The 13,404-nt window shown below is 38.0% G+C and overlaps 1 non-coding gene across 1 annotated transcript; it reads left to right on the top strand.

Moving 5' to 3' along the window:
* Positions 1-6,212: 6,212 nt before the first annotated feature.
* LOC112731619 (small nucleolar RNA R71) lies at positions 6,213-6,316 on the top strand. Its single transcript, XR_003167391.1, has one exon. It is a non-coding gene; the product is annotated as a small nucleolar RNA R71 (small nucleolar RNA).
* Positions 6,317-13,404: the final 7,088 nt, after the last annotated feature.

Below are 13,404 nucleotides of genomic sequence, written 5' to 3'. Positions count from 1 at the left end.
GATCTCTCTCTGTACCCATGGAGAGGAAGCATAGTAAGCTTCTTCATTGCAGAGTCAACCAGAGCTCCCACAGTCAAACTCTAAGTTTGGTGTTGAACTCCCATATCCAAACTCTAAGTTTGGTGTTGGAGAGTCTCAACAATGCTCTGAACATCTGTGAGGCTCCATGAGAGCCCACTATCAAGCTATTGACTTTAAAGAAGCGCTTGTTGGGAGGCAACCCAATTTTTATCTAATTTCTATTTTTATTGTTTTTCATGTTTTATTAGGTTCATGATCATGTGGAGTCACAAAATAAATAAAAAAATTGAAAACGAAATCAAAAACAGCAGAAGAAAAATCACACCCTGGAAGAAGACCTTACTGGCGTTTAAATGCTAGTAAGATGCATCTGGCTGGCGTTCAACGCCAGAACAGAGCATGGTTATAGCGCTGAACGCCCAAAATGGGTAGTATCTGGGCGTTTGAACGCCAGAATTGCACCCTGGAGAAGAGCTGGCACTGAACGCCCAGAACAAGCATGGTTCTGGCGTTCAACGCTAGAAATGGGCAACAAATGGGCGTTCAACGCCCAGAACAAGCACCAATCTGGTGCTGAACGCCCAGAGTTGTGTGCAAGGGCATTTTGCATGCCGAATTGGGTGTAGGTTGTAAATCCTTGAACACCTCAGGATCTGTGGACCCCACAGGATCCCCACCTACCTCCATTCACCTCAATCTCTCTTCCCTATCACCACTTCACCACTCACATCCATCCACTCTTCCCCATAAACCTACCTCATAAACTCCACCTACCTTCAAAATTTAAAATCAATTTCCCACCCAAAACCCACCCTTATGGCCGAACCATACCCCCCCTCCCTTCCCTATATTTAACCCTCCATTCTTCCTCATTTTCACACAACACAACCCTCTCTTCTCTTCTTGGCCGAATACACCACTCCCCCCTCTCCTCCATATTTTCTTCTTCTTCATCATCTATTCTTTCTTTTCTTGCTCGAGGGCGAGCAATATTCTAAGTTTGGTGTGGTAAAATCATAAGCTTTTTTTTTTCCATTACCATTGATGGCGCCTAAGACCGGAGAATCCTCTAGAAAAGGGAAAGGAAGACAAAAGCTTCCACCTCCGAGTCATGGGAGATGGAAAGATTCATCTCCAAAGCTCATCAAGACCACTTCTATGATGTTGTGGCCAAGAAGAAGGTGATCCCTGAGGTCCCTCTCAAGCTCAAGAAGAATGAGTATCCAGAGATCCGACATGAAATCCAAAGAAGAGGTTGGGAGGTTCTAACAAAACCCATCCAACAAGTCGGCATCCTAATGGTTCAAGAGTTCTATGCCAATGCATGGATCACTAGGAACCATGATCAAAGTAAGAACCCGGACCCAAAGAATTATCTCACCATAGTTCGGGGAAAATACTTAGATTTTAGCCCGGAAAATGTGAGGTTGGCGTTTAACTTGCCTATGATGCAAGGAGATGCACGCCCCTACACTAGAAGGGTCAACTTTAATCAAAGGTTGGACCAAGTCCTCATGGACATATGTGTGGAAGAAGCTCAATGGAAGATTGACTCCAAAGGCAAGCTGGTTCAACTAAGAAGACTGGACCTCAAGCCTGTGGCTAGAGGATGGTTGGAGTTCATCCAACGCTCCATCATCCCCACTAGCAACCGATCTGAAGTTACTGTGGATCGGGCCATCATGATTCATAGCATCATGATTGGAGAGGAAGTAGAAGTTCATGAAGTCATCTCTCTTGAACTCTACAAAATGGCCGAAAAGTCCTCCCCCATGGCAAGGCTAGCTTTTCCTCATCTTATTTGCCATCTATGTTACTCAGCTGGAGCTTTCATAGAAGGAGACATTCCCATTGAGGAAGAGAAGCCCATCACTAAGAAAAGGATGGAGCAAGCAAGAGAGCCCATTGATGGAGCTCAAGAGGCGCAGGAAGCTCATCACCATGAGATCCCGGAGATGCCTCAAATGCATTTTCCTCCACAAAACTATTGGGAGCAAATCAACACCTCCCTAGGAGAATTAAGTTCCAACATGGGACAATTAAGGGTGGAACATCAAGAGCACTCCATCATCCTTCATGAAATAAGAGAAGATCAAAAAGCAATGAGGAGGAGCAACAAAGACAAGGAAGAGACATAGAAGAGCTCAAGGACATCATTGGTTCCTCAAGAAGGAAACGCCACCATCACTAAGGTGGACTCATTCCTTGTTCTTACATTCTCTGTTTTTCGTTTTCTCTATGTTAAGTGCTTATCCATGTTTATGTCTTCATTACATGATCATTAGTATTTAGTAACTTTGTCTTAAAGTTATGAATGTCCTATGAATCCATCACCTCTCTTAAATGAAAACTGTTTTAATTCAAAAGAATAAGAAGTACATGAGTTTCGAATTTATCTTTGAACTTTGTTTAATTATATTGATGTGGTGACAATGCTTCTTGTTTTCTGAATGAATGCTTGAACAGCGCATATGTCTTTTGAAGTTGTTGTTTAAGAATGTAAATATGTTGGCTCTTGAAAGAATGATGATATGGAGACATGTTATTTGATAATCTGAAAAATCATAAAAATGATTCTTGAAGCAAGAAAAAGCAGCAAAGAACAAAGCTTGCAGAGAAAAAAAAAGAAAAAAAATAGCAAAAAAAATAGAAAAAAAGAAAAAGCAAGCAGAAAAAGCCAAAAGCTCTTAAAACCAAGAGGCAAGAGCAAAAAGCCAATAACCCTTAAAACCAAAAGGCAAGGGCAAATAAAAAGGATCCCAAGGCTTTGAGCATCAGTGGATAGGAGGGCCTAAAGGAATAAAATCCTGGTCTAAGCGGCTAAACCAAGCTGTCCCTAACCATGTGCTTGTGGCGTGAAGGTGTCAAGCGAAAACTTGAGACTGAGCAGTTAAAGTCAAGGTCCAAAGCAAAAAAAAAAAAAGAGTGTGCTTAAGAACCCTGGACACCTCTAATTGGGGACTTTAGCAAAGCTGAGTCACAATCTGAAAAGGTTCACCCAATTATGTGTCTGTGGCATTTATGTATCTGGTGGTAATACTGGAAAACAAAGTGCTTAGGGCCACGGCCAAGACTCATAAAATAGCTGTGTTCAAGAATCATCATACTGAACTAGGAGAATCAATAACACTATCTGAACTCTGAGTTCCTATAGAAGCCAATCATTCTGAACTTCAATGGATAAAGTGAGATGCCAAAACTATTCAAGAGGCAAAAAGCTACAAGTCCCGCTCATCTGATTGGAGCTATGTTTCATTGATAGTTTGGAATTTATAGTATATTCTCTTCTTTTTATCCTATTTGATTTTCAGTTGCTTGGGGACAAGCAACAATTTAATTTGGTGTTGTGATGAGCGGATAATTTATACGCTTTTTGGCATTATTTTTAGTATGTTTTTAGTAGAATCTAGTTACTTTTAGGGATGTTTTTATTAGTTTTTATGTTAAATTAACATTTCTGGACTTTACTATGAGTTTGTGTGTTTTTCTGTGATTTAAGGTATTTTCTGGCTGAAATTGAGGGACTTGAGCAAAAATCAGATTCAGAGGTTGAAGAAGGACTACTGATGCTGTTGGATTCTGACCTCCCTGCACTCAAAGTGGATTTTCTGGAGCTACAGAACTCAAACTAGCGCTCTTCCAATTGCGTTGGAAAGTAGACATCCAGGGCTTTCCAGCAATGTATAATAGTCCATACTTTGAACGAGTTTAGACGATGTAAAAGGGCGTTGAACGCCAGTTCTACGCTGCTGTCTAGAGTTAAGCGCCAGAAACAAGTCACAAACCAGAGTTGAACGCCAGAAATACATTACAACCTGGCGTTCAACTCCAGAAAGAGCCTCTGCACGTGTAACATTCAATCTCAGCCAAGCACACACCAAGTGGGCCCGGAAGTGGATTTATGCATCAATTACTTACTTCTGTAAACCCTAGTAGCTAGTTTATTATAAATAGGACTTTTTACTATTGTATTAGACATCTTTGGATGCCTGGTTCTTAGATCAGAGGGGCTGGCCATTCGGCCATGCCTGGACCTTTCACCTATGTATTTTCAATGGTAGAGTTTCTACACTCCATAGATTAAGGTGTGGAGCTCTGCTGTTCCTCAAGAATTAATGCAAAGTACTACTGTTTTTCTATTCAATTCAAGTTACTCCGCTTCTAAGATATTCATTCGCACTTCAACCTGAATGTGATGAACGTGACAATCATCATCATTCCCTATGAACGCATGCCTGACAACCACTTCGTTCTACCTTAGATTGAATGAGTATCTCTTGGATCTCTTAATCAGAATCTTCGTGGTATAAGCTAGATTGATGGCGGCATTCATGAGAGTCCGGAAAGTCTAAACCTTGTCTGTGGTGTTCCGAGTAGGACTCTGGGATTGAATGACTGTGACGAACTTCAAACTCACGATTGCTGGGCGTAGTGACAGACGCAAAAGGAGGGTGAATCCTATTCCAGCATGATCGAGAACCTCAGATGATTAGCCGTGCTGTGACAGAGCATTTGGACCATTTTCACAAGAGGATGGGATGCAGCCATTGACAACGGTGACGCCTCCAGACGATTAGCCATGCAGTGACAGCGCATCGGACCATTTTCCAGAGAGGATCAAAAGTAGCCATTGACAATGGTGATGTCCTTACATAAAGCCAGCCATGGAAAGGAGTAAGATTGATTGGATGAAGACAGCAGAAAAGCAGAGGTTCAGAGGAACGAATGCATCTCTATACGCTTATCTAAAATTCTAACCAATGAATTACATAAGTATTTCTATCCTTATTTTATGTTTACTTCTTATTTAATTTCGAAAACTCCATAACCTTTTGATATCGCCTGTCTGAGATTTACAAGGTGACCATAGCTTGCTTCATACCAACAATCTCTGTGGGATCGACCCTTACTCGCGTAAGGTTTATTACTTGGACGACCCAGTGCACTTGCTGGTTAGTTGTGCGAAGTTGTAATAAAAAGTTGAGATTACAATTGAGCGTACCATGTTGATGGCGCCATTGATGATCACAATTTCGTGCACCAACAAGATATTGAGAACTTCCCAGGATCTTGTCTCTTCAGAGGTAATTTCTGTCTAGTCAAGTCATCCAGTTCTTTAGTGAGCAATGGAGGTTCATTCTCCCAAGTCTCATTACCAAATAACTTGGCATTTGGCTTCATGATTGCTCCAAGGTACTTAGCAACTTGCTCTTCAGTAACATCTTCCTCCTCTTCAGAGGAAGAATACTCATCAGAGCTTATGAATGGTAGGAGTAAATTCAATGGAATCTCTATGGTCTCTGTGTGAGCCTCAGATTCCCATGGTTTCTCATAAGGGAATTCCATGGAGGCCAGTAGACGTCCATTGAGGTCTTCCTCAGTGGAGATCATTGCCTCTTCCTCCTCTCCAGGTTCGGCCATGTGAGATGTGTTTATGGCCTTGCACTCTCTCTTTGGATTCTCTTCTGTATTGCTTGGGAGAGTACTAGGAGGGAGTTCAGTAACTTTCTTACTCAGCTGACCCACTTGTGCCTCCAAATTTCTAATGGAGGACCTTGTTTCAGTTATGAAACTTTGAGTGGTTTTAATTAGATCAAGACTATGGTTGCTAAATCAGAGTGGCTCTGCTTAGAATTCTCTGTTGTTGCTGAGAAGATGATGGAAAAGGCTTGCTATTGCTAAACCTGTTTCTTCCACCATTGTTGTTATTGAAGCCTTGTTGAGGCCTCTGTTGGTCCTTCCATTAGAGATTTGGATGATTTCTCCATGAAGGATTATAGGTGTTTCCATAGGAATCTCCCATGTAATTCACCTCTTCCATTGCTGGGTTCTCAAGATCATAAGCTTCTTCCTCAGATGAAGCTTCCTTAGTACTGCCTGGTACAGCTTGCATTCCAGACAGACTTTGAGAAATCATATTGACTTGCTGAGTCAATATTTTATTCTGAGCCAGTATGGCATTCAGAGTATCAATCTCAAGAACTCCTTTCTTCTGATTTGTCCCATTATTCACAGGGTTCCTTTCAGAAGTGTACATGAATTGGTTATTTGCAACCATCTCAATGAGTTCCTGAGCTTCTGCAGGCGTCTTTTTCAGATGAAGAGATCCTCCAGCAGAGCTGTCCAATGACATCTTGGACAGTTCAGACAGACCATCATAGAAGATACTTATGATGCTCCATTCTGAAAGTATGTCAGAAGGGCACCTTCTGATTAATTACTTGTATCTTTCCTAAGCTTCATAGAGGGATTCACCTTCCTTCTGTCTGAAGGTTTGGACTTCCACTCTAAGCTTACTCAATTTTTGAGGTGGAAAGAACTTTGCCAAGAAGGCATTGACTAGCTTTTCCCAAGAGTTCAGGCTTTCTTTAGGTTGTGAATCCAACCATGTTCTAGCTCTGTCTCTTACAGCAAAGGGAAAAAGTATAAGTCTATAGACCTCGGGATCAACCCCATTGGTCTTGACAGTGTCACAGATTTGTAAGAATTCAGCTAAGAACTAATGAGGATCTTCCAATGGAAGTCCATGAAACTTGCAATTCTATTGCATTAGTGAAACTAATTGAGGCTTAAGCTCAAAGTTGTTTGCTCCAATGGCAGGATTGAGATGCTTCTCCCATAGAAGTCGGGAGTAGGTGCAATAAAGTCACCAAGCACCTTCCTTGCATTGTTGGCATTGTTGTTGTTTTTGGCTGCCATGGCTTCTTCTTGTTTGAAAATTGTTGTTAGGTCCTCTATAGAGAGTTGTACTTTAGCTTCTCTTAGCTTTCTCTTCAAGGTCCTTTCAGGTTCAGGATCAGCCTCAACAAGAATACTTTTGTCCTTGCTCCTTCTCATATGAAAGAGAAGAGAACAAGAAAGTATGGAATCCTCTATGTTACAGTATAGAGATTCTTTGAAGTGTCAGAGGAAAAGAAGAATAGAAGGAGAAGGTAGAAAGAGAAGAATTCGAACTTATCAAGAGGGATAGAGTTCGAATTGTTGATAGTGGAGGAGTGTTAGTCCTTTAAATAGAAGGATGTGAGGAGAGGGGAAGAATAAATTAAAAAGATTTTGAAATAATTAAAAGAAATTTTGAAAATTTGATTGATGATTTTCGAGAATTAAGATTGGGAAAGAAATTAAGTGATTTTTGAAAAAGATTTTGAAATTAGAAATAAAAAAGATATGATTGAAACTTAATTTTGAAAAAGACGTGATTGAAAAGATATGATTGAGAAGATATGATTGAGAATCAAATTTAAAAAGAAAGTTTTAAAATTAAAGTTGATTACTTGACTAGTCAAGAAATTAAAAGATATGATCCTAGAATTAAAATTTGATCCTTTCTTAATAGGCAAGTAACAACTTGAAAATTTTGAATTAAATCATTAATTGTTAGCAAGTATTTTTGAAAATAGTAAAAAAATGGAAAGAAATTTATTTTGAAAAGATATTATTGAAAAGATATGATTTGAAAATGATTTGATTTTGAAAAATTATGAAGATTTAAAAAAAATTTGGATTAAAAACAAAATCTTCCCTCTAGTGTCATCCTGGCGTTAAACGCCCAGAATGCCATCCATTCTGGCGTTTAACGCCCAAAATGCTACCTTTTTGGGCGTTAAACCCTGGCTGGCGTTTAAACGCCAGTTTTCCTTCTTCACTGGGCATTTTGAACGCCCAGCTTTTTCTGTTTAATTCCTCTGCTGAATGTTCTGAATCTTCAATTCTCTGTATTATTGACTTGAAAAGACACAATTTTGAAAATATTTTTGAATTTTTATGATTTTAAATTTTTTTTTGTGATTTTTCGAAAATTATATGGAAAAGAGAATAAAGAGATTCAAAACTTTTAATAAGAATTCCAAGAATCATGCAATGTTAGTCTAAAGTTTCAGTCTAAAAGATTAGACATGGCTAGCCAAGCTTCAGCAGGACACTACATTCAGCAGCTAAATTGATGAGAATCAATCAGCTTTTGTGATGATAAGAACATCAACTTGAAACTCTAAAATTCATTCTTAAAAATTCTGAAAAATAAAAAGAAAAGTACCTAATCTAAGCAACAAGATGAACCGTCAGTTGTCCAAACTCGAACAATCCCCGGCAACGGTGCCAAAAACTTGGTGCACGAAATTGTGATCATCAATGGCGCCAACAACTTGGTACGCACAATTGTAATCTCAACTCTTTATCACAACTCCGCACAACTAACTAGCAAGTGTACTGGATCGTCCAAGTAATAAACCTTACGCGAGTAAGGGTCGATCCCACGGAGATTGTCGGCTTAAAGCAAGCTATGGTCATCTTGTAAATTTCAGTCAGGCGGATTCAAATGGTTATGGAGAATTGATAATTAAAAGATAAATAAAATAAAGATAGAGATACTTATGTAATTCATTGGTAGGAATTTCAGATAAGCGTATGAAGATGCTTTGTTCCTCTTGAACCTCTGCTTTCCTATTGCCTTCATCCAATCATTCATACTCCCTTCCATGGCAAGCTTTATGTTGGGCATCACCGTTGTCAATGGCTACTTCCCGTTCTCTCAGTGAAAATGTTTCAAATGCGCTGTCACAGCACGGCTAATCATCTGTCGGTTCTCGATCATGTTGGAATATGATCCATTGATCCTTTTGCGTCTGTCACACGCCCAACACTCGTGAGTTTGAAGCTCTTCACAGTCATCCCTTCCCAGATCCTACTCGGAATACCACAGACAAGGTTTAGACTTTCCGAATCTCAGGAATGGCCGCCAATTGATTCTAGCCTATACCATGAAGGTTCCAATCTTAGATTAGAAACCCAAGAGATACGCATTCAAGCCATTGCTAGTAGAATAGAGGTGGTTGTCAGGCACATGTTCATAGGTGAGAATGATGATGAGTGTCACGGATCATCACATTCATCAAGTTGAAGAACGAATAGATATCTTAGAGAAGAAATAGGCGTGAATTGAATAGAAAAACAGTAGTACTTTGCATTAATTCATGAAGAACAGCAGAGCTCCACACCTTAATCTATGGTGTGTAGAAACTCCACCGTTGAAAATACATAAGAACAAAAGGGTCTAGGCATGGCCGTGAGGCCAGCCCCCAAACGTGAAAAGGTCTATCAAAGTATGATTAAGAGATGAAAATACAATAGCAAAAGGTCCTATTTATAGAAGACTAGTAGCCTAGGGTTACAGAAATAGGTAATTAATGCAGAAATCTTCTTTCGGGCCCACTTGGTGTGTGCTTGGGCTGAGCATTGAAGCTTCCATGTGTACAGACTTTTCTTGGAGTTAAACGCCAGCTTTTGTGCCAGTTTGGGCGTTTGACTCTAGCTTTTGTGCCAGTTCTGGCGTTTTGACGCCAGAATTCTTAAGCTGACTTGGAACACCTGTTTGGGCCATCAAATCTCGGAAAAAGTATGAACTATTATATATTGCTGGAAAGCCCAGGATGTCTACTTTCTAACGCAATTAAGAGCGCGCCAATTGGGCTTCTATAGCTCCAGAAAATCCACTTTGAGTGCAGGGAGGTCAGAATCCAACAGCATCTACAGTCCTTTTTCAGCCTCTGAATCAGATTTTTGCTCAGGTCCCTCAATTTCAGCCAGAAAATACCTGAAATCACAGAAAAATACACAAACTCATAGTAAAGTCCAGAAAAGTGATTTTTATTTAAAAACTAATAAAAATATAATAAAACTAACTAAAATATACTAAAAATATACTAAAAACAATGCCAAAAAGCGTATAAATTATCCGCTCATCAGTGAATAAGTAGTCTCTTTTTATCAATGAATTGGTTGTTGTTGATTGTGCCATTTTTTAATCACTTTGCACTTTCACTTGCGCAACCTCACTATCCAATATATTTTATACTCAATTCACTTTAGTTGTGGTTACCTAGGTTGTTTGTGCCTTAAGTCTTGCTTATTTATTACTTGCAATCTAGAACTACATGATTGAGGAACATGCTATTTCTTTTGCTTTTGTGGTTATTGTTTTATCTGATCGATGTGTTGTGTTCTAAATTGTGCGCGCATTTAGAATACGCACATTGCTTTTTTATCATACCACATACATCTTACTTTTCCTTAATTGTTGTTTATTTGTTTATACAGCAACTGGAGCCCCCGGAGTCCACCAGCTGAAGGTGGAGCCTCAAAGCCCTTCATTCCCTGGATCATGTGCATGCACGGAGGACCGTGCATTATTTAAGTGAGGGGAGGATCGCTAACTTCAAGGGGGTAAAATTTCTTTCCTTAGACACTTTGTAATACTCTTTTTGTTCTTTTTCTTCAATTTTTGCAATTTTTTATTCTTGTTTGCATTTTTGTTTGGTTTGGTTTATTTGTATATATCTCTTTAATGCTTATAGTTATATGATAGTAAATATTTACATGTTGTATGTTAGATTGAATAAGTTTGGTAAAACAACAAAGAATTTTCAAGAAATATCTTTTTGGGCATTCCATTGATTAGATTTGAAAATTATTTTTGAAATTGCTTGAAGTATCTTCTTATGGAACATAGAAAAGAGCTTGAACAAATACCAAGTGAGATTTGAGCCTTAATAGTGTGGTTGCACATTTTCAACCACAAATTTTGTTCTTGTGTGTTATACTCCTTTATGATTGTGATCTTTGATTTGCTTTAATCTATATATCCTATATTTGTTGTTTTGAATGCATTTAGTATTATTGAGGCCATTCTTGAATTTGAACTCACTTAACCTATATGGCCAACCCTCACATCTACCTTTGTAACTACTTTTGAGCCTTTTAATTCCCCTTTTGTTCTAATTTTAAGCACATCTTTTGCCCTAAGCGAAAAACCATTATGTCCATGTATTGTATCTTTGATTAGCTTGGGTTTGAGTGTGTGTGTGTGTTAATCGAGTGTGGGGGGAATTTGTGAGAAACTTTAGTAGTAAGTGTTTTGGATTCTCATATTGAAAATTTGGAAAAAATAGGCAATCACTCATGCATTCATCATTTAAAACATATGCATCTTCTTTGTGATGATAATAATAAAAAAAGAGAAAGAAAGAAAAAGAAATGATAATAAGAATGTAAATAAAGGATGCATATGTGTGTGAATTGAAAAAGAAAGATGCATGAGTGAACATAAAAAGGGATAAATGGGTAGTTAGATTGTTTTGTCATGTATATAGGATGATATAGGATTAGGTGACATACTTGAGCGAATCAAAGATTCAATCTATTAGCCCACTTAACCATATTGATCATACCCTTACCTAAGCCCATTACAACCCACAAAAGACCTCATGATATTTGCATTCATTCATCAAATATTAATTTATTGTTAGATGAATTGCAAATCTTTGAAAACATGATTAAAGGAGGATTGAGTGATTAAGCCCTAAACACTAAGCGATTAGAGTGTAAACACATCCGGTGAGGGGTTCAATCGCTCAATTCTATGATTCCATCTCTTATATTGTATCTTCTAACAAGATGTTGAATTGAATTTTGAGAATTTCAAATCAAATCTTTGGACATTGATTATATTGCTATATTTTCTTGTCTTGGCCCTAAGTTTATACTATGGATTGATTGAGATTCTTTTGTTTGTTTTTACCAAACTCAATAGGAAGCATATTGTAGATATATATAGATAGCATTTAGTATAGTTGCATTAAATAAAATGTTTACCCTTTCATTCTTCTACTTTGGTTGTGTTTAGCATGAGGACATGCTATTGTTTAAGTGTGGGGGAATTGATGAGTCCATATTTTACGATATATTTTGGTTTGATTTGAGTAGATTTCATCGCGTAAACCCACATTTATTCATCTAAATAGCATGCTTTTGAGATTTCTCCCTAAATGGTACTTGAAAGTGAAAATATGCTCTTTTGTGCTTAATTTGGTCAATTTTAGTTCACTTTAATCTCATTTGGTGCCTTGATGTATTTGTTAAGTGATTTCAGGTTTTCAAGGTAAATTTGGGTTGAAGAAATGAAGAAAGAGCATCAAAAAGGGGAGAAATCATGAAGAAAATGAGATTTGGAAGCTATTACAAAGATGCGTACGCACAGTGATGCGTGCGTACGCACAACGGTGACTTCATGCAAGGATGCGTATGCACCAAATGTCGTGCGTATGCACGATGGAAATTCTGTGCAACCGTGCATACGCACAGTAGGTCGTGCGTACACACGCATGCATGCATGTGAGGTCATTAATGCAAATCGCTGGGGGCGATTTTTGGGCCTCTAAAATCCAGTCCAACTCATTTTCTGAAGCTATTTAAGGCCAAAGTGAAGAGGAATGAAGGGGGGCAATTAGGGTTATATTTTACATGCTTTTCTCTTTGTTTCTAGAGAGAGAAGCTCTCCCCTCTCTCTAGAATTAGGTTAGGTTTAGTTTAATTTTCCTTAATTTCAGTCTTTAATTCTTGTTTTAATGTAGTTTGCTTTATGTTTTCATGCTTTCTTGTCCTTATCTTCTTTACTTCCCTTGTTATTTCCTTCCTTTTGTTATTTTTATGTTATGAACACTCTATGCTAATTTTACTTTCAATTAATGCAATTTATGTTTCCATATCATTTATTGCTTTCCTTAGTTGTTATTGCTATTATCTTGCTTTTGGTAGCCTTAGAATTTATTTTAATGCACTTTAATATTATTTTATTTTTATGCACGCCAAGTATTTGATAAAATACTTGGCTTAGTTTTTACTTAGTTTTTCTTCACTCTTGGCTTGGTTTTGTTGACTTTGGTGTCCCTTGAGTCATTTATGTCCATTCTTGTTTGATATATTAGAGTTGTTAGTTGATTTGGTTTCCCTTGACTCTATGTGACCCCTTAGTGTTGACATAGGACTTAGGGATTGAAATTAACTATACCTATTTGACTTATCTTCGATGTAAGGTTGACTAAGTAGGATTAACTCTTCATAATCATCATATGTTTGTGGTTAATGACTAGGATAGGTAGCATTAGCCTTCAATTACTTGCCAAGAGGTTTTTTTGCATTTTAAGTTTCCTTTTCTTGCATTTAATTGCTTTGACTTTTATTGTGTTGACTTTTAAATTCCTTGCATGTTTATTTAATTGCTTTGATGTTTAATTTCTTACATGTTTAGTTTTCACACTCTTGGTTGAGAAATTAGGTGTTTGGGTGGAATTGAGTTGTGGATGTCCATTCCGCATTGTGTGAGAATGGTTAATTGGTTTGGTTTCCATTGACGCTAGTCTTTCACTAAGTAATTAGTGAGTTGACTAGGACTTATGGATTGAGATCAATTACACCTCTTGACTAATTCTCAAGGAGGATTGATTAATTTGGATTACTTCCACACAATTACCATGTTTGTGGTCCATAACTAGGATAGGAATCCTAAATTCCCCAATTCTTGCCAAGAGTTGCTACTTACTTTCTTGC

This window comes from Arachis hypogaea, chromosome 12 (assembly GCF_003086295.3).
Source record: "Arachis hypogaea cultivar Tifrunner chromosome 12, arahy.Tifrunner.gnm2.J5K5, whole genome shotgun sequence".
Classification (NCBI taxonomy): domain Eukaryota; kingdom Viridiplantae; phylum Streptophyta; class Magnoliopsida; order Fabales; family Fabaceae; genus Arachis; species Arachis hypogaea.
This window is presented reverse-complemented; position numbering and strand designations above follow the sequence as displayed.